The sequence below is a fragment of the Pan paniscus genome, chromosome Y (assembly GCF_029289425.2).
Source record: "Pan paniscus chromosome Y, NHGRI_mPanPan1-v2.0_pri, whole genome shotgun sequence".
Taxonomy (NCBI): Eukaryota; Metazoa; Chordata; class Mammalia; order Primates; family Hominidae; genus Pan; species Pan paniscus.
Window position 1 is genome coordinate 38,170,923 of NC_073273.2, and position 19,993 is coordinate 38,190,915.

At 43.0% G+C, this 19,993-nt stretch overlaps 1 pseudogene; it reads right to left on the reverse strand.

The window, feature by feature from the left end:
- The window catches only part of LOC129395505 (glycoprotein Xg-like), a 57,873-nt pseudogene extending 46,487 nt beyond the window's left edge, over positions 1-11,386 (reverse strand).
- Positions 11,387-19,993: the final 8,607 nt, after the last annotated feature.

The window sequence follows — 19,993 nt, forward strand, 5'->3', positions numbered from 1 at the left end:
AGAGTTGTTACAAAGAAATCCCAAAGACTGGGCCCCTTAAACAACAACCTTGATTCTCTCACAGTCCTTGAGGCTAGGTCTGAGATCAAGGTATGGCCAGGGCTGGTTCCTCCTGAGGCCTCTCTCCTTGGGTTGTAGATGCTGTCTTCTCCCTGTGTCCTCACAGGGTTGTCCCTCTGTGTGTGTCTGTGTCCTCATCTCCTCTTCTTATGAGGTGTCTTAGTCCATTTCATGCTGCTGTCACAGCATGCCGTAGACTGGGTGGCTTATAAGCAACAGACATTGATTCTCCCACAGTCCTGGAGGCTGGACGTCTTGAGATCAGGATATGGGCAAGGCTGTTTCCTCCTGAGGCCTCTGTCCTGGGCTTGTAGACGCCATCTTCTCCCTGTGTCCCCACGTGGTCGTCCCTCTATGTGCGTGTCTGTGTCCTCATCTGCTCTTCTTATGAGATGTCTTAGTCCATTGCAGGCTGCTATCACAGAATACCCTAGGCTGGGTGGCTTACAAACCACAGAGTTTTATTCTTCCACAGTCCTGGAGGCTGGAATTCTGAGATCAAGGCATGGGCAGAGCTGGTTCCTCCTGAGGCCTCTCTTCTTGACTTGTAGACACCCTCTTCTCCCTGTGTCTTTACAGGGTCATCTCTCTGTGTGTGTCTGTGTCCTTATCTACTCTTTGTATAAGGATCCCAGTCCTATTGGATCAGGGCACAACCTCCTGAGCTCATTGTACCCTTCTCACCTCTTTAAAGACCCCATCACCAAACACAGTCATGTTCTGAGGTCCTAGGGATTAGGCCTTCAATATATAAATTTTGGAGACGCACAATTCAACCCTTACAGAGGTAACTCATTCATTGGAATACAAATGTGTTTGTCCACTGTGGCTGCTGCAAAGTCCCACAGACGAGGCTGTTTAAACAGTGGACATTGATTCTCCCACAGGCCTGGAAGCTGGAAGTCTGAGATCAAGGTGTGGGCAGGGCTGGTTCCTCCTGAGAACTCTCTCCTTGGCTTGTGGATGCCATCTTCTCCCTGAGTCCTCACAGGGTCATCCCTCTGTGCATGTCTGTGTCCTTATCTCTTTTCTTTATAAGGTCCACAGTCCTATTGGATCAAGGCCCAACCTAGTGACCTTGTTTTACCTGAATCACCTCTTTAAAGATCCCATCTCCAAACCCAGTCAAAATTGGAACTTCCATTTATAAAATTGAGGAGGGTACAATTCGGCTCACAGATTTAAACCATGGGACATGGTCAACTACTACCGCTGGACAGCCTGCTTCAGTGGAGACAGCCAGGGTTTGGGAATCTGGAGAGAGAGTTTCATCTCAGCTACATCACAGGCCTGGCCCATGCCCTCAACAATACTCTTCCTTAATGATTTTTTTTTTTTCTGAGATAGAGTCTTTCTCTGTCACCCAGGCTGGAGTGCAGTGGCACAGTCTCAGCTCACTGCAGTGCAATGGTGCAATCTCAGCTCACTGCAATCTCCATCTGCCAGGTTCAAGCAATTCTCTCACCTCAGCCTCCTGAGTAGCTGGGATTACAGGCACACGCCACCAGGCCCAGCTAATATTTTGCATTCTTAGTAGAGATAGGGTTTTGCCACATTGGCCAGGCTGGTCTTGAATTCCTGACCTCAGGTGATCCACCTGCCTCAGCCTCCCAAAGTGCTGGGAGCCACTGTGCCCGTCCTCTTCCTTAAAGTTAACGTCAGTATCCTTTTCTTCATTGGCAAACTCAGGAGAACCATGATTCTGCTGAACACACAGGGCTGCGGGGAGAGGTGGGTGAGATAGCTTAAAGAAAGAGATTTACAAAACTAGACGTTTTTCAGCATGGAGGAACTGTCATTAAATATATAGAAACCCACCCAGCTGTTAAGTGATGATTCTGGAAGTCATGCCATTCCTGTGCCCTGAATGAAAAAGAAAGGCTTCTTGGGAAGATCTGTGGAGCGCCAGGTTTACACAAGAATTGTTGCATCCACCTTGTGACATCTGCCTCAATGCCTCTCAGATCCTAAAGAGTGTGAGACTCAGACCAGAATCCAGCCACATGCAGATTCTAGATCAGCAGGTCTGTGTGGGGCTATAATTATGTTTTATTGTAATTATAATAAAATAAGAAAATATTTTTTAGGAAAACATCAGGAGGCATCCATTTGGGTTTAAGGAAATTGTCTTAGGTTGAAATGTACTTTCCTCCTTCCTTCCCTCCTTCCTTCCTCCCTCCTTCCTCTTTCTCTCTTGCCTTCCTTCCTTCCCTCCATCTTTCTTTCTTCTGCTTCTGCTTATTCCTCTTTCTCTTCCTCTTCTTCCTTCTCCCATTCCCCTTCCACTTCCTCCTTCCTCCTCTCTCTCTTCCCTCTTCCTCCTCTTCCTCCCTGCCGCTCCTGCTGCTGCTTCTTCTTCCTCTCCTCCTCTCCCTCCTCCTCCTTCTTCTTATTCTTCCTCTTGTTCTTCTTACTCCTCCCCTCCTCCTCCCCTCCTCCTCCTGCTGCTGCTGCTTCTTCTTCCTCTCCCCTTCCCCCTCCTTTTCCTCTTTCCTCCTCTTCCCCTTCTCCTCCCCTCCTCCTTCCCCCTCCTCCCCCCTCTTCCCCCCTTCCTCCTAATTCTTCTTCGTCTTATTCCTCCTCCTCCTTCCCCTCCCCCTTCTCCTCCTCCTCCTCCTGTCCCTCTTCCTCCTCCCCCACCTCCTCCTCCTCCTTTTCTTTCTCCTTCTGACAAGGCCCAGCTCTGTTGTCCTGGCTGCAGTGCAGTGGTGCAGTCATAGCTCACGCAGCCTTAACTCCTGGGCCTCCCAAGTAAGAAAACAAACATGTTTTAGATAGATAGGTCAATAGATAGGTAGATGGGACAGATGATAGATGCATAGATAGATAGATAGATAGATAGATACATAGATACATAGATACATAGATATATAGATTAGATACATAGATACATAGATATTGAAGATAGATATTGGAGATAGACAAAGATAGATGAACAGGTAGATAATAGAGAGATAGATAAAGAGATAGATGGATAGATGATAAATAAATAGGTAGACTTTTGAGATAGACGAAAGACAGAGATATAGGTAGATATAGAGTTAGATATAAATGTATCTTATTGGTTCTATTTCTTTGGAGAACCTTGACTCATATACATATTAACAAACATCAAGAAGAAGAAAATTCTAAAAATCACCCCGGTCCCCTATCGTGCAGAAAGCAGCATGTGCTGTTTTTTGGGAGATAGATTTGCAAACTTTTTTTTAGTTTTTTCTACATAATTTTGCCACATAAAAATACGAACATTTTTGTGGATGAGATGACTCCTCTTGGGTTTTTAAACATCTGAAGCACTCCCAGAGGTTGGGATTCACAGACTACAGCAGTTTCCCAGCCTCAGCACCGTGGCTGGACACATCGCTCACAGGTTTAGATGCCTCTGGCCCCTGATCCATCGGGGGAATCCCCAGGAGCTTAGCCGTGTCTGGCAGAGCCCCACCTGCAGGCAGAACCCCAGTTTTCTACCCCCTGTGTGCCAATGAGAAAGAGGAAAATGGCTGGAATGAGGGGGTCCCTCACAGGAAGGGTCAATTGTTATCCAAGAAAGGGGAGACATTTCTTGGACTCCGTGCTTGTCTGGTAATTGGCTCCAATATTTGCCAGATGTCTTCACACTCAGGTGCCAAACAGCTATAGACTTTTTCTGCACAGCCCCTTCCTACTCCAACAAGGAAACTATGGAATGCTTAGCTTCTGGGTTATATGTGCCATGGCTCTATGCCCTATGGGGAAAAGATCCTACAAGTGCATTCTGACAGTAAGATCCATTTAGAAATGCCCCAGACAAATATACCATACCTCCTATACTGTACAGGACAACTATACCTCCAGACAACTATACCTCCAGACAACTATACCTCCTACAGTGTACAGGAGCATGACATTTCCAATCTGTCCCCTTTCACAGGGTTAGAAGTTACAACTAACAGCAGGTTCTCCGCTACAGTACTAATGACACTTGGGGCTGCATAACGGTCTGTCATGGGTGCTGTCCTGTGCACTGTAAGGTGTTGAACAGCATGCCTTGTCTCCACCCACCGGATGCGAGAACACCCATCCCAGTGCAACTGCCAAAATTGTTTCCAGACATTGCCAAGTGTTACTGGAGGAACACAATTATCCCTGAGTAGCAGAAGAATGTCATAGATAGATGATGGACTGCTAGATAAATAGATAGATTGATAGAGGGAGGGATAGATAGATAGATAGATAGATAGATAGATAGATAGATAATACAGATGAGAGTTGGATACAGAAGTAGGTATAATAGATAGATAGATAGATAGATAGATAGATAGATAGATAGATAGATAGATAGATGATAGAAGACAGAAAATCATTGACAGATAGATTAGGTAGATGATAGGTGTATATAATAGAGACAGATAGGTCGATGGATAATGGTAGATGATAGATAGATCTAGAGATAGGCAGACAGATAGACAGGATCTCTCATGCTAAGGCAAGATTCCTCAGCCTCAGTCCTACTGACATATGAGGTTGGATCATTCTTTTCTGTGGGGCGTCCTGTGCACTGCAGGGTGTTGACCAGCATCCCTGGGCTCTACCCACTAGATGCCAGGAGCATCCCTGCTATCAGTGTGGCAACTCAAAGCCTCAAGATATCGACAAGTGTCCCTGTGGATAAACATGATCCCTGGTTGAGAATGGCTGGATGGCAGCATCTGTATCTGGGGGTGTCACCTTGGGCCTGCATAGAGTGAATGACACATCACCGAATTGGAGAGCACAGAGCTGCCTCCTCACTGTGGCAGTGATCCATGAGACTTCACGCAAAGGTAACTACATGGTTGCACACAGAGTCATCATCTCTTAAAAGAAGCACATAGCTCCGCTTGGGCGTCACCTGGGGTGCTTCTTAAAATGCAGGTCTCCCAGCTCCCAAATGCCTGACCCACACCTACTGAATAAGGACCTCAGTGGGTGGGGACGGGGTGGTGCTTTTAATACCTCCTCCCTTCAAGGTGATGACCTGCACATCAAAGACAGAGAATCACTGCACTAAATGGCTACATGCTCAAGGTGACAATGGCAGGGAAATGACCCATTTGTGGTTCCCTTTCCACACCTAAAAATTTGCTAGATCCTTTGCAGGGAAGGAGGGGGCAGGGAGAGAGGGGGCACCAGAATGGAAGCAAGTCAAGAAAAATATAACTGAGACGTAGGATGAGGCTGGCGTGGTTTGGGGTTCTGTACGCTGGCATGGTATGGCTTCTCACCTTAGGCGATCATCATAACGTTTTTTTCCTTTTTTATTTTCTTTTTTTGAGGTGGAGTCTTACTCTGTCACCCAGGCTGGAGTGCAGTGGTGTTATCTCTGCTCACCGCAACCTCCGCCTCCTGGGTTCAAGCAATTCTCCTGTCTCAGCCTCCTGAATAGCTGGAATTACAGACACCCCCCACCATGCCTGGCTAATTTTTGTATTTTTAGTAGAAACAGCATTCTGCCATGTTAGCCAGGCTGGTCTCAAACTCCTGACCTCAAGTGACCCACCCTACTTGGTCTTCCAAACTGCTGGGATTACAAACCTAAGCCACTGTGCCCGGTCCACAAATTCCCCATATCCCAATTTTTAGAAGTAAACTAAACAGCCTGTGACAACCTAAAGCAGCAAGTAATGAAAAATACTTCCACAATCCTCACTTACCTTTACTCAACAGGAAGTACTCAGAAATATGATGTGCTACTGTTCAGAGCTCTGAGTGATCTTTTTCATAAGTCTTTTTTAGTCTTTACATAGAAACACAGCTCTATACAAATGCACACACATTTTAAGTCATGTTGATATGGACAGGAGGCAGGAAGATACTAGATAGAAGAGGGCAGTTCCCCAGCAAAGGCCCCGCCCTCAAGCCTGGAACCTGTAGTCCTAAATGGAAACAGGCATTCCTATTTTTGTGCCCAAATGTTGCCTTTTGACCCACCATGCCTCCGTGTCCTGTACCCATATAAACCCCAAACCCCAGACCCCATGTGCAAACAGACAGATGAGCAGAAAAGGCGAGGAACCAAAGAGCAGCACAGCAGAGAAGGAGAGAAGAGAAGGAACATCTGAACACTGAGAGGTGTTCAGCTGGGGTGGCTGAAGAAGAGATTAGCTGCAGAACAACTACACTCCAGGGGAAGATCATCTTCCCACTCCATCCCCTTTCCAGCTCCCCAACCATCCCACTGAGAGTCACCTCTACCTGGCAACAAACTCTTCTGCATTTACCATCCTTCAGCTTGTTCATGTGATCTGATTCTTCCTGGATGCTGGACGAGAACCCGGGTACCAAGACGGCACTGAGCTGGCTAACACTTAAGCCACGTGCGGATGGCAGAGCTAAAAGAGCACCGTAACATACCCACTGGGGCTTCAGGGGTCACAGGCACCCACCCCTAGATGTTACCGTGGGGCCCAGAGCTCAAAAACACTCACACTAGCTGCTGCACCTGCCCGTCTGCAAGTTCTGCCTCCCATAAGAGGTTTCAGTGTGTGGCGGTCAAACAGATCAAACACACCCCTGTCGCACATCCTGTGAGGGGGGTCAGGGAACTCTCAGGTTTCAAATCTGATAAGGGAATAATGTACAATAGACTTGGAAGAGACTGTGTTAGCTAGTGTATATCCTGGACATTATCCTTTTCTTTTAATTTATTTTTAATTGATACATAACAGATGTACATAGCTTCAGGATATATGTAAAAATTTAATACATTTATATAATTTGTAAAGATCAAATCAGCCTACTTGGGATATCCATCCACCTTAAATATTTGTCTTTCCTTCATATTAGAACCATTCCGACACTTCTATTTTGAAATCTACAATAGATTATTGTAAACTAAAGTCACCCTATTGATTATCTAAACACTAGTGCTTATTTCTTCTATCGAACTCTGTCATTTTCTTTTTTTTCCCTCAATAAATGACATTTCATACGCTGCCCTTTGGGGTTTCCACTTCTGGTTCTCAGCTTCTTCTCAGCTGTTAGAAGACTTGATTTTGTCTCGTGCTCCTTCATGCCCCTCTGGATTGGACGGCAAATACTAATTAAATACAGTGGAAATGTGCGGCTGCTAAAATATCAACCTCTATTAGGAATATGGCCGTCTTGCTATTATCTTGTTTTGTATTGATAATTTAGTAATCATAATAATGATTTACAGCATATTAACCGTGAACAATATTCTGTCTTCTTTATTTTATTTTAAGTTCCGGGATACGTGTGCAGGACGTGCAGGTTTGTTACATAGGTAAACATGTGCCATGGTGGTTTGTTGCACCTATCAACCCGTCACAGAGGCATTAAGCCCCACATGCATTAGCTGTTGATCCTGTACAATAATCTGTTTTCTTAAGTACTTCGTAGCAATCATCGCACCAGCTTGCAGAATGTTTTTGGGATCTTGGGAGTGTGCTCCATTTCCAGCTGGTGATGGCTGGGGATGAAACACGGTCGTCTGTGCATTTAACTAATTTTTACCCAGGACATACCCAGCTGCTGCATGTACATCATCTTATTTACACAGAAGGGCCCTGATCCAGACCTCACTTTCTTTCCAGGCCCTCCTGTAACCTCCCTAAGGGGCGCTACTTGTGTCAGAGGCACTGGAACAAGAGCGACTCCATCTTGAATAGGGGCTGGGCAATAGAAGGCTGAAACCTACTGGGCTGCATTCCCAGATGATTAAGGCATTCTGAGTCACAGGATGAGACTGAAGGTCTGCACAAGATACAGGTCATAAAGACCTAGCTGATACAACAGGATGTAGTAAAGAAGCCGGCCAGAACCCACCAAAACCCAGATGGTGATGAGAGTGGCCTCTGGTTGTCCTCAGTGTTACACACCCACCAGCACCATGACAATTACAAATGCCACGGCAATGTCAGGAACTCTGCATGGTCTAAAAAGGGGAGGCATGAATAATCCAAGCCTTGCTTAGCATATCACTAAGAAATAACCATAAAAATGGGCAAGCAGTAGCTCTAAGAGCTGCTCTGCGGAGTAGCCATTCTTTTATTCCTTTACTTTCCTAATAAACTTGTTTTCAGTTTACAGACTAGCCCTGAATTCTTTATGGAGCGAGATCCAAGAACCCTGTCTTGGCGTCTGGATCCAGACCCCTTTCCTGTAACACTTGGAGAAGGGATGATTCTGATTTTCAGAACACAAGGCTTGGGATAGAGCGGGATGCTCACTGGAGTCTTCCCAGAGAGAGCTACAAGACAGCTCAGATTCTGCTGCTGGCTGCCCCCGTCCAAATCCTCAGTGCCTCAGTTTACACATATCTGTGATGGTTAATACTGAATGTTAACTTGATTGGATTGAAGGATACAAAGTATTGATCCTGGGTGTGTCTGTGAGGGTGTTGCCAAAGGAGATTAACATTTGAGTCAGTGGACTGTAAGGGGCGGACCCACCCTCAATCTGGATGGGCACCATCTAATCAGCTGCCGCTGTGGCTAGAATATAAGCAGGCAGAAAAACGTGAAAAGAGACACTGGCCTAGTCTTCTGGCCTATATCTTTCTCCCATGGTGGATGCTGGAACATCAGACTCCAAGTTCTTCAGTTTTGGAACCTGGACTGGCTCTCCTTGCTCCTCAGCCTGCAGACGGCCTGTTGTGGGACCTTGTGATCATGTGAGTTAATACTTAATAAACTCCTCTCTCTATATATATTTCTATTGCATTAGTTCTGTCCCTCTAGAGAACCCTGACTAATACACCATCTGTAAAACGACATCAGGCACGACACTCCCGTCATAGGGTTGAGGGACAATCAACTAAGTTAATCCATGCCTAGTGCATAGGAAGTGCTGCCGTCATTCAAAGAATTTAGCGCAGGACAGGGTGTGGTGGCTGATGCCTGTAATCTCAAGATTTGGGGAGGCCAAAGCAGGTGGATTGTTTGAGCTAAGACGTTCAAGTCCAGCCTGGACAACATAGTGAGATCCCGTCTCTACAAAAAGTTTTAAAAACTAGTCAGGCATAGCGGCAAATGCCTGTAGTCCCAGCTACTCTGGAGGCTGAGGTGGGAGGTTTGTTCGAACCCCTGGGGTGAAGACTGCAGTGAGCTATGATGGAAACACTGCACTCCAGTCTAGGTGACACAGTGGGCCCCTCCCTCAAAAAAATTAAAACACATTAAAAAAAAGAAAACATTTTATGTCATAAGTGCATTTAATACAACTATCCTACCAAATGCCATAGCTTAGCCTTACCTGCCTTCAAAGTGGTCAGAACACCAGCCAACGGATGGACAAATCATCTAGCACACAGTTAACTTTATAATGAGGTGTTGCATACCTCACATAATTTATTGAATATTGTACCGAAAGTGAAAAACAGAATGGCTGTATGGGGCCGGGCATGGTGGCTCACATTTATAATCCCAGCACTTTGGGAGGCCGGTGGATCACCAGAGGTCAAGATTCAAGACCAGCCTGGCCAACATGGTGAAACCCAGTCTCTACTACAAATAGAAAAATTAGCTGGGTGTGGTGATGGGCGCCTATGATCCCAGCTACTTGAGATGCTGAGGCAGGAGAATTGCTTGAACATAGGAGGTGGAGGTTGCAGTGAGCTGAGATTGTGCCACCGCACTCCAGCCTGGGCAACAGAATGAAACGACACAACACCTCAAAAAAAAAAAAGAAAAGTTGTATGGGTACTCAAAGTACAGTTTTAGTTTGTACTGAATGCATACCAATTTTATACCATTGTAAAGTTGAAAAACCTTAAATTGAAGCATCATGTCAAACCATGGTAAGTTGGGAACTGTCTGTATCCGCACTTTGCAGAAGTTGATTTGCCCAAGGGGATATGCTTAACCTTTGGCTCTTACTGTGAATGATACAAACTCCTGGAAGTACTTTTCTGGGGAGGTGGGTTTGCTGTTGAACATCTCCCCGTAAACAGAAGCTAATGAATGCATGGCCGCATTGTCCACTTACTAGGTGAGATCTGAAGACAGCACAGAATAATAAAAAATTCTCACTGCAGATCCTAGACTATGTCCACCAGGATCTATCCATCCCGACACCGCCTCCGCCCATAAACAACCAACTCCAATCTTAATGATGTCCATGTCTTTAAATAGGATAAACAGGAAATGCTGCCACAGGGACATCTGAATGATGTGTTTTAACTCCTAACAGAAATACTTCTCTCTCTTAAGATGCGCCCAGGCGTTCCCTTCTCTGAAATCGCCACATTAAAATGACCAAAGAAACTTACTCAACCGTTGTTCAAATCCTGTATTTTATGAGTTCATTGGAGTTTCTCAAAGAGGTCCTTGTACGGAACTGAAAAATCTAATCTTGGAGTCTGGGACAGCCAGCCTGCAAGTTTATATCGAAGTTTTTGATGTGAATAATTCAGGTGGTTTTAATTTGCAAGAATGAATGACAGTGTTTAGGAAAAGGTTTAAAAATCTGAACAAATGCAACCCTTCCGGCAAATGAATCTCTGGTAATCTGCCCCACGGGATGAAGTAGTTTCAACTCTACTTTTACTGTATGGAAATGGTCAGAACTAATTTTTAAAATCAGAAAGAAATGACTGACATTCCACACACACCCAGTCATGCTTGAATCATGGAGTTAAATAGGTCATTTTTTAAACGCTTGGGACACATGGATCAAAACAGGAAAATATGGCGAATATCTAGATGGTATCAGCTAACATCCTGCCCTTCTGGATCTAATTCCCAGATTCCAAATGGGAGCAGCCCGTCTTCTCCCTCCCCTCTCAGCCACCCATCGCTCTTAGTCTCCTTTCTAATCCCATTGGGCAAATTATCCCCATTCACTTCATAGCAACTCCTTTGGAAAGAGTTTCTTAAAGCAAGAATAGAAAAATCCATGCCCAGGCAGATCTCCCTCAAAGCAAAATGACTCTTACCTCGGGCGTGCATTAGAAAACACAGAAACGCAAGACAGGGAAGTCCCCACCAGCTCTCCATGGTTTGCTTCAGGATGCAAAAACCTCAGTGGACTCCCCAGCCAAGCGGATTGTGAGATCCGGCCTCTCCACCCTCCTGTTGTTGACTTCTGGTCTCCCAGCTTGGAAGGAAGGGAGGCGATGTCTTCAAGTGGAAAATATGAGCCGAACTGCCAGAAACAAATGGGCTCCAAGCTCAGATCCCAAACTCCACAGCTGAAAACCTGTGGGACCAGTGTAGGCACACTCAGTCGTGTGTCGGAGCCAGCCTCCCCGGGCTGCCCCAACCAATCTGCAGCAGCGCAGAGGATGGGGAAACTGGGGTGGTTCCCAAGCACCAATGGGCATCTCAGGCTTCTGGAAGCCGGCACACTTGCTTGGCAACTCTGCTCGCTGCGGGTGTGGGAGCTGTAGCAAGTTCAAAGTCACCAACCCAGAAACCAGAGAAGACACTGGCCGCCTGTAATCTTCCTCCTGCAGGACGTGATTGTACAGTGATACCCGGTGTGGGGTTAATGTACACATCAGTGCAAAGACCTCAGTTGAAGTCTTGCCTTTTATACCTAACAAACTCAGTGACTTCCAAGAGGCATTTTTTATCCTCAGCCTTCAGTTGTCTTTGTAGGTGGCAGAACTAATATTTCAGCAGAGACGGTTGTTCAGGAAAAGCAGATGACATGTGGCTTTTTGTGTCTTTCACTTACGCTGCATTGGAGATGATTGAAAGTCCCTGATTTGTAAAATTCCAGGCTTTTGCTTTCTGAGTGTGCAGTATCAAATTAGTTGATGCATTCATTCAACAAACATCCAATGCGCACCACTCTTTTTTTGTAATTTTCTTTTTTATTATTGTTACACTTTAAGTTCTGGGGCACATGTGCAGAACGTGCAGGTTTGTTACATAGGTATACACATGCCATGGCGGTTTGCTGCACCCATCAATCCATCACCTACATTAGGTATTTCTCCTAATGCAATCCCACCCACAGCTCCCCACCCCTTCAAAGGCCCTGGTGTGTGATGTTCCCCTCCCTGTGTCCATGTGTTCTCATTGTTCAACTCCCACTTAGGAGTGAGAACATGCAGTGTTTGGTTGTCTGTTCCTGTGATAGTTTGCTGAGAATGATGGTTTCCAGCCTCATCCATGTCCCTACAAAGGACATGAACTCATCCTTTTTTTATAGCTGCATAGTATTCCATGGTGTATACGTGCCACATTTTCTTTATGCAGTCTATCATTGATGGACACTTGGGTTGGTTCCAAGTCTTTGCTATATACCCAGTACCGGGATTGCTGGGTCAACAGGTATTTCTAGTTGTAGGTCCTTGAGGAATCACCACACTGTCTTCCACAATGGTTGAACTAATTTAAACTCCCACCAACAGTGTAGAAGTGTTCCTATTTTTCCACATCCTCGCCAGCATGTGTTGTTTCCCGACCTTTTAATGACCACCATTCTAACTGGCATGAGATGGTATCTCATTGTGGTTTTGATTTGCATTTCTCTAATGACCAGTGATCATGAGCATTTTTCCATGTTTGTGGCTGCGTAAATGTCTTCTTTTGAGAAGTATCTGTTCATATCCTTTGCCCCTTTTTTGATGGGGTTCTTTCTTTCTTGTAAATTTGTTTGAGTTCTTTGTAGATTCTAGATATTAGCCCTTTGTCAGATGAACAGATGGCAAAAATTTTCTCCCATTCGGTAGGTTGCCTGTTCACTCTAATGATAGTTTCTTTTGCTGTGCAGAAGCTCTTTAGTTTAAATAGATCCCATTTGTCAATTTTGGCTTTTGTTGCCATTGCTTTTGGTGTTTTAGACATGATGTCTTTGCCCATGCCTATGTCCTGAATGATATTGCCTAGATTTTTTTTCTAGGATTGTTATGGTTTTAGGTCTTACGTTTAAGTCTTTAAGCCATCTTGAGTTGATTTTTGTATAAGGTGCAAGGAAGGGGTTCAGTTTCAGTTTTCTGCATGTGGCTAGCCAGTTTTCCCAACACCATTTATTAAATTGGGAATCTTTTCCCCATTGCTTGTTTGTGTCAGGTTTGTCAAAGATCACATGGTTGTACATTTTTACCCCCAAACTTTGTATATTGAAGTGCTACCCTTCAGTACTTTAGAATGTGACTTTCTTTGGAAATAAGATCATTTGCATATGGACGCAAAAGGAAAGGCATGAAATCGATTCTACCTCACAGCCTCAGAAGAAATTAGCCCTGCTGGCTGGGTACGGTGGCTAACATCTGTAATCCCAGCACTTTGCGAGTCCGAGGCAGGCAGATCACTTCAGATCAGGAGTTCAAGAGCAGCCTGGTCAACATGGTGAAACCCCATTTCTACCAAAAATACAAAAATTAGCATAGTGTGGTGGTGCATCCCTGTAATCCCAGCTACTTGGGAGCCTGAGGAAGGAGAATTGCTTGAACCCAGAAGGCAGAGGTTTCAGTGAGCTGAGATTGCACCGCTGCACTCCAGACTTGGCAACGGAAACAAAATGAGACTCCATCTCAAAGAAAAGAACAGAGAGAGAGAGAGAGAGGGATATCAGCCCTGTCTGCCCCTTGATTTCAGACCTCCGTGCTCCAGAACTGTGACAGCTTAACTGTCTGTTTTGTAAGCCCCCTCCCCACTCAAGCATGTTTTCGTGACAGACCCAGGAAGCTAATATAGGAAACAACTGCTAATGAGATTTCTATTTCGGGCAGTGAAAATATCTTGGAACTAGTTAGAAGTGGTGGCCACACAACACTGTGAAAGCAGCAAGTACCCTGAATTGTTCACTTTAAAATGGTGAATTCTCCTGTCATCCTGGCACTTTTGGGAGGCTGAGGCAGGTGGATCACCTGAGGTCAGGAGTTCGAGACCAGCCTGGCCAACACTGTGAAACCCGTCTTCACTAAAAATACAAACATTAGCGGAGTGTGGTGGCACATGCCTGTAATCCCAACTGCTTGGAGGCTGAGGCATGAGAATCGTTTCAATCCGGGAAGCAGAGGTTAAAATGAAATGAGAGCATGCCACTGCACTCCAGCCTGGGCGACAAAGAAAGACTCCATCTCAAAAAAAAAAAAGCTTAATTCTAAGATTTGTGAATTTCACCTTAATTTAAAAAAAGGTTCCCAAAAAGTAGTGAGGAATTAGATTAAATGGTTAAATTCGGGAAAGCCTCTCAGATGAAATGAAGATGCAAAATAATTGCTACGATTTCCACCATGCCTAACATGTGCCAGTGTTGTAAGTATTTTACATGCTTCTTAAGGCAAGAGTAGATAAGCTTTCTGTAGAAGGTCAGATAGTAAAGGCATTTCTCTTTGCAAACTGTATGGATTCTGCTGCAATATGTAACCAATATCTGTACAACTGGACTTTATTTATGGACATAAAAATTTGAGTGTCACATAATTTTCATGTATCATAAAATATTGTTGTTCTTTCATGTTTTAAAAATTATTCAGACATATAAAAACCATTTTGGCTGGGTGCCGTACCTCATGTCTGTAATTCCAGCACTTTGAGAGGCAGAGACAGGCGGATCACTTGAGGCCAGGAGTTCGAGACCAACCTGGCCAACATGGTGAAACCCTGTCTCTACTGAAAATACAAAAAGTAGCCGGGCGTAGTGGTGCATGCCTGTAGTCCCAGCTGCTCAGGTGGCTGAGGCAGGAGAATCGCTTGAACCCAGGGGCGGAGGTTGCAGTGAGCCGAGATCATGCCACTGGACTCCAGCCTGGGCGACGGAGTAAGACTCCATCTCAAAACAACAATAACGACAATAATACAAAAAAATTCTTACCTCGAAAGCTGTACAAAAACACACTGTGGGCAGATTTGGCTCCCGGGTTCTAGTTTGCCGACATCAAAGCTGTGTGTTGCGGGAGTCCTGTGAAACACAGTTTTATCACCTCTGCTTCACTAAAGTATGGTCAGGGCAGGCCGTGTGCCCAGCGGTAATACACACAGGCTCCAGATCAGAGCATGTTAGGGGAAAAGCACTCTACTTCACCGCTCGAAGCCTCAGCTGATCAAATGCTGGGAGCTCACAGACACAGCAGAATTTACAAAGCCGACTTTAATTTTCACATCCTCGATAACCTTAAAAAGCGTGAATGCATCTCCTTTTCAATGTTCATGGGATGCTCCTGAAAATTCACAACTGCACTACAAAGAAAGCTTTAGCAAACTGTTTTTTTAAAGTAGAAACAAGACAGAAGACATTCTGTTGCTGTAAAATTGGAAATAAGAATATTCTAGGCCACGCATGATGGCTCACACCTGCGATCCCAGCACTTTAGGAGGCCGAGGCGGATGGATAACCTGAGGTCAGGAGTTTGAGACCAGCCTGGCCAACATGGTGAAACCACATTTCTACTACAAATACAAAAATTAGCCGGGTGTGGTGGCATGTGCCTGTAATCCCAGCTACTTGGGAGGCTGAGGCAGGAGAATCACTTGAACTTGGGGGGTGGAGGTTGTAGTGAGCCAAGATTGCACCACTGGACCCAGCCTGGGTAACAGAGTGAGACTCCATCTCTAAATAAGCAAGCAAACAAACAAACAAATAATTATCTCTCCATTGGAGAGAAACAAAAACCTTTTGCCCCTTCTAAAACACACACACACACACACACACACACACACACACACACACCCCATGCCTAGAAAAGTTTAGCCAATCAGATTTTCCACAATAGAAAGAAGAAAATCTACCAAAATATATGTATGAAGAAAGCACAATATTGAAATTTATTATGTGCAAACACATAACATACATGAATTTGACTTTTGAATATTGACACAATAATCCTAAAGAAAATAACAAAACTAAAGTGTAATACCAAATAAGATTGAATTGTAGAATGGAAAGATGGCTAACATAAGGTTATCTATTATATGTAATTATATTTAATTCACCATATTAATAGATCAAAGTAGAAAATCATACAGTCATCATGATGCATCCCCAAAAAGGCACTTGATTGAATTTAATACCCATTTCTAAATAATGTTCTTAAGAAAGGAGTAGATACACTTTTTCATGATTTTATATATGAAAACCTGTTGTATCCCCACAAAGGTGTTAGAAGAATAATTTTTCATGGTTGTATATATGAAAACCTGTTGTATCCCCACAAAGTGCTAGAACAGATACATTTTTCATGCTTTTATATATGAAAACCTGTTGTATCCCCACAAAGTGTTAGAAGAATAGATACATTTTTTCATGATTTTATATATGAAAGCCTGTTATATCCCCCAAAATGTTAAAAGAATAGATACATTTTTTCACAGTTTTATATATGAAAACATGTTGTATCCAGGACTGTATGTATGCCCGTATGAATCATGAATTAAGGAAATTAGCAGGCCACAGAATTAACATAAGTAGGTAGTTTAAACATATAAAATACGAAAGGTAAAAATCAATATAAAAATACGAAACCACTATGAAGAAATACAAAAGAAGTAACTAGAAAAAGAGATGTAGCTTATTCTTACACTGACTCTAGATTACAAACATTCCTAAATTAATCTGTAAATTTAATGTAATTCTTCTAAAAATATTAATTGAGTTTTTCTTAGAATGGGCAAGTTGATTCTAAAATACAAATGAAAAATTAAACAGCAAAGGATGGCCAAGAATATCCTGAAAATATGAATGGGAAAGGCAGTGAGTCTTGTCACATATGAAAAACTATAATTCTCAAGCAACTGTCATTAGAATCATGTGGCATTACCTCATTTGCAAACAGAGTGATCAATGAGAGACAGGAGAGGTTGGAAAGTATCCCCACCAACTCCTGTACATAAAGGAAGTTAGTGCATGATGTAAACTGCATTTCAAATCAGTGGAGAAAACATAAGATTACCTCGTTTTGGGGAAAATACTGGATAGAGAAGCATCTCTTTCTCACTTCCTATAGAAAAAGTGCATCCCTGGAAACCCAAATATTTTCATGTAATAAACAAAAAAAATTCCCACAAAAGTGTTAGAAGACTATGAGTGTTCTTTTTTTCAATAAAGAAAAAAATATGGACAGAGTATGTTCTAGTATGTTTGAGTATGGACAAAGCATTTCTAAATATTACACAAAGACCAGAAACCATTCATTTTACCACACAAAAATAATAAATACTAGAATGAAAAATAAAATGCCACTTAAAGATTCAAAAGGCTAAGGATAAAGTGGAAAAGCATATTTGCTGTCTACTTCACTAAGGGCATTATCTTTCACATGTAAAGGGTTCCTATAGCCCAGTAAGAAATGGACTGATAACACATAAAAATGAAAAAAGTGCAGTTCAGATGGTTTCTGGTAATGGATTCTCAACACACAGACCCTCAACCTCACTCAAGATATGAGAAATGCAACGTTAACAGAGTTGATTTGATTCCATTTTTCAAATGAGAGATTGGCAGCGACCAGAAAGTTTGGAGGGCTCCTAGGAAAGAGATCTGAAGCATCCTTCCAATCCTGTGAATTTGCACAATGTGTAGGGGGAGTGATTTGACAGTCTCCATAAGCAATTAAACATGCAACACTTTTTTATCTAAGAAAGCTACCTTTAGACATTTATTACAACAAATTCATTTACATAAGCTCACAATCATGTACTTCCTAAGATGTTCATGGCAGCATTTCCCCAACAGTAAAGACTTGACCACAGCTTAAGTGGGTTGGTTAAGTACATTATGGTCCAGGTAGCAATGAATCCTCTGCCTTCTTTAAAAGAACAAATGAGTCAAGGGGCTTTTTCTTTACTGACACTGCCAGCATGTACTGAAGCTTAGTAAGCACATGCAGAATAAATCACATAAAAAGTCTCTCTTCCTTAAGACGTTAGGTATTGGCTCTGATACCAACAACTACCATACTATTTCAAATACTATTATTTTGAAAATTTATAAAGTATTTTATCCTATGTTCTATTACCCCTTAAATAACTTCTTTTTTTCTTGAGACAGAGTTTTGCTCTGTCAGTCAGACTGTAGTGTAGTGGGGCAATCTTGGCTCACTGCAACCTCTGCCTCCCAGGTTCAAGCAATTCTGCCTCAGCTTCCCAAGTAGCTGGGACTACAGGGGCACACCAGCACCCCTGTCTAATTTTTGTATTTTTATTAGAGGTGGGTTTCACCAAATATTGTTCCATGTGTTTAGAAGCATGGTCGATGTTATTCTTTTTTTGAAGTAGAAGTAGATATGTAATGATAGAGGTAGACATTCTGAACTCTGTTGAAAGGAAAGCCTTCAGGCCACAGGAGATCTGGTTGATGGGAGGAGAGAGAAAAGACCTCATGGCATTTACTAGCTGGTTTCACTGAGTAGTTGCTTAAAGGACTCTTGGGAAGAGGGATTAAACTTTTGCTCTGAAGGATCCACAGAAGCGACTGTGTAGAATCCCTATTTTGTGTTCTGCAGAACTACTTTCCTTTAAATGAGAGGTGCAGACAAAATGATAATGTGGTTTAGATAGAATTTTAATTAATACATAAAATTGGACATAAAGCAAATGAGTTTATTTACATACTTTTATGTTCACACAGACTTTCTTTTTTTTCTCTCTCTTTTTTTCTTATACTTTAAGTTCTACGGTACATGGGCACAATGTGCAGGTTTGTTACATATGTATACATGTGCCATGTTGGTGTGCTGCACCCATTAACTCATCATCTATAATAGGTATATCTCGTAATGCTTTCCCTCCCCCCTCCCCCCTCCCCCCACCCCATGACAGGCCCTGGTGTGTGATGTTCCCTAACCTATGTCCAGGTGTTCTCATTGTTCAATTCCCACCTATGAGTGAGAACATGCGGTGTTTGGTTTTTTATTCTTGCAATAGTTTGCTGAGAATGATGGTTTCCAGCTTCATCCATGTCCCTTCAAAGAACATGAACTCATCATTTTTTATGGCTGCATAGTATTCCATGGTGTATATGTGCCACATTTTCTTAATCCAGTCTATCATTGATGGACATTTGGGTTGGTTCCAAGTCTTTGCCATTGTGAATAATGCCGCAATAAACATATGTGTGCATGTGTCTTTATAGTAGCATGATTTATAATCCTTTGGGTATATACCCAGTAATGGGATGGCTGGGTCAAATGGTATTTCTAGTTCTAGATCCTTGAGGAACCACCACACTCTGTTCCACAATGGTTGAACTAGTTTACAGTCCCCCCAACAGTGTAAAAGTGTTCCTATTTCTCCACATCCTCTCCAGGACCTGTTGTTTCCTGACTTTTTAATGATCGCCATTCTAACTGGTGTGAGATGGTATCTCATTGCGGTTTTGATTTACATTTCTCTGATGGGTAGTGATGATAAGCATTTTTTCATGTGTCTGTTAGCCATAAACGACACTTCTTTTGAGAAGTATCTGGTCATATCCTTCACCCACTTTTTGATGGGGTTATTTTTTTCTTGTAAATTTGTTTGAGTTCTTTGTAGATTCTTGATATTAGCCCTTCATCAGATGAGTAGATTGCAAAAATTTTCTCCCATTCTGTAGGTTGCCTATTCACTCTGATGATAGTTTCTTTTGCTGTGCAGGAGCTCTTTACTTTAATTAGATCCCGTTTGTCAATTTTCGCTTTTGTTGCCATTGCTTTTGGTGTTTTAGACATGAAGTCCTTGCCCATGTGTACATCCTGAATGATATTGCCTAGGTTTTCTTCTCGAGTTTTTATGGTTTTAGGTTTAACATTTAAGTCTTTAATCCATCTTGAATTAATTTTTGTATAAGAGCTTTCTACGTATGGCTAGTCAGTATTCCCAGGACCATTTATGAAATAGGGAATCCTTTCCTCATTTCTTGTTTTTGTCAGGTTTGTCAAAGATCAGATAGTTGTAGATGTGTGGTATTATTTCTGAGGGCTCTGTTCTGTTCCATTGGTCTATATCTCTGTTTTGGTACCAGTACCATGCTGTTTTGGTTACTGTAGCCTTGTAGTATAGTTTGAAGTCAGGTAGCATGA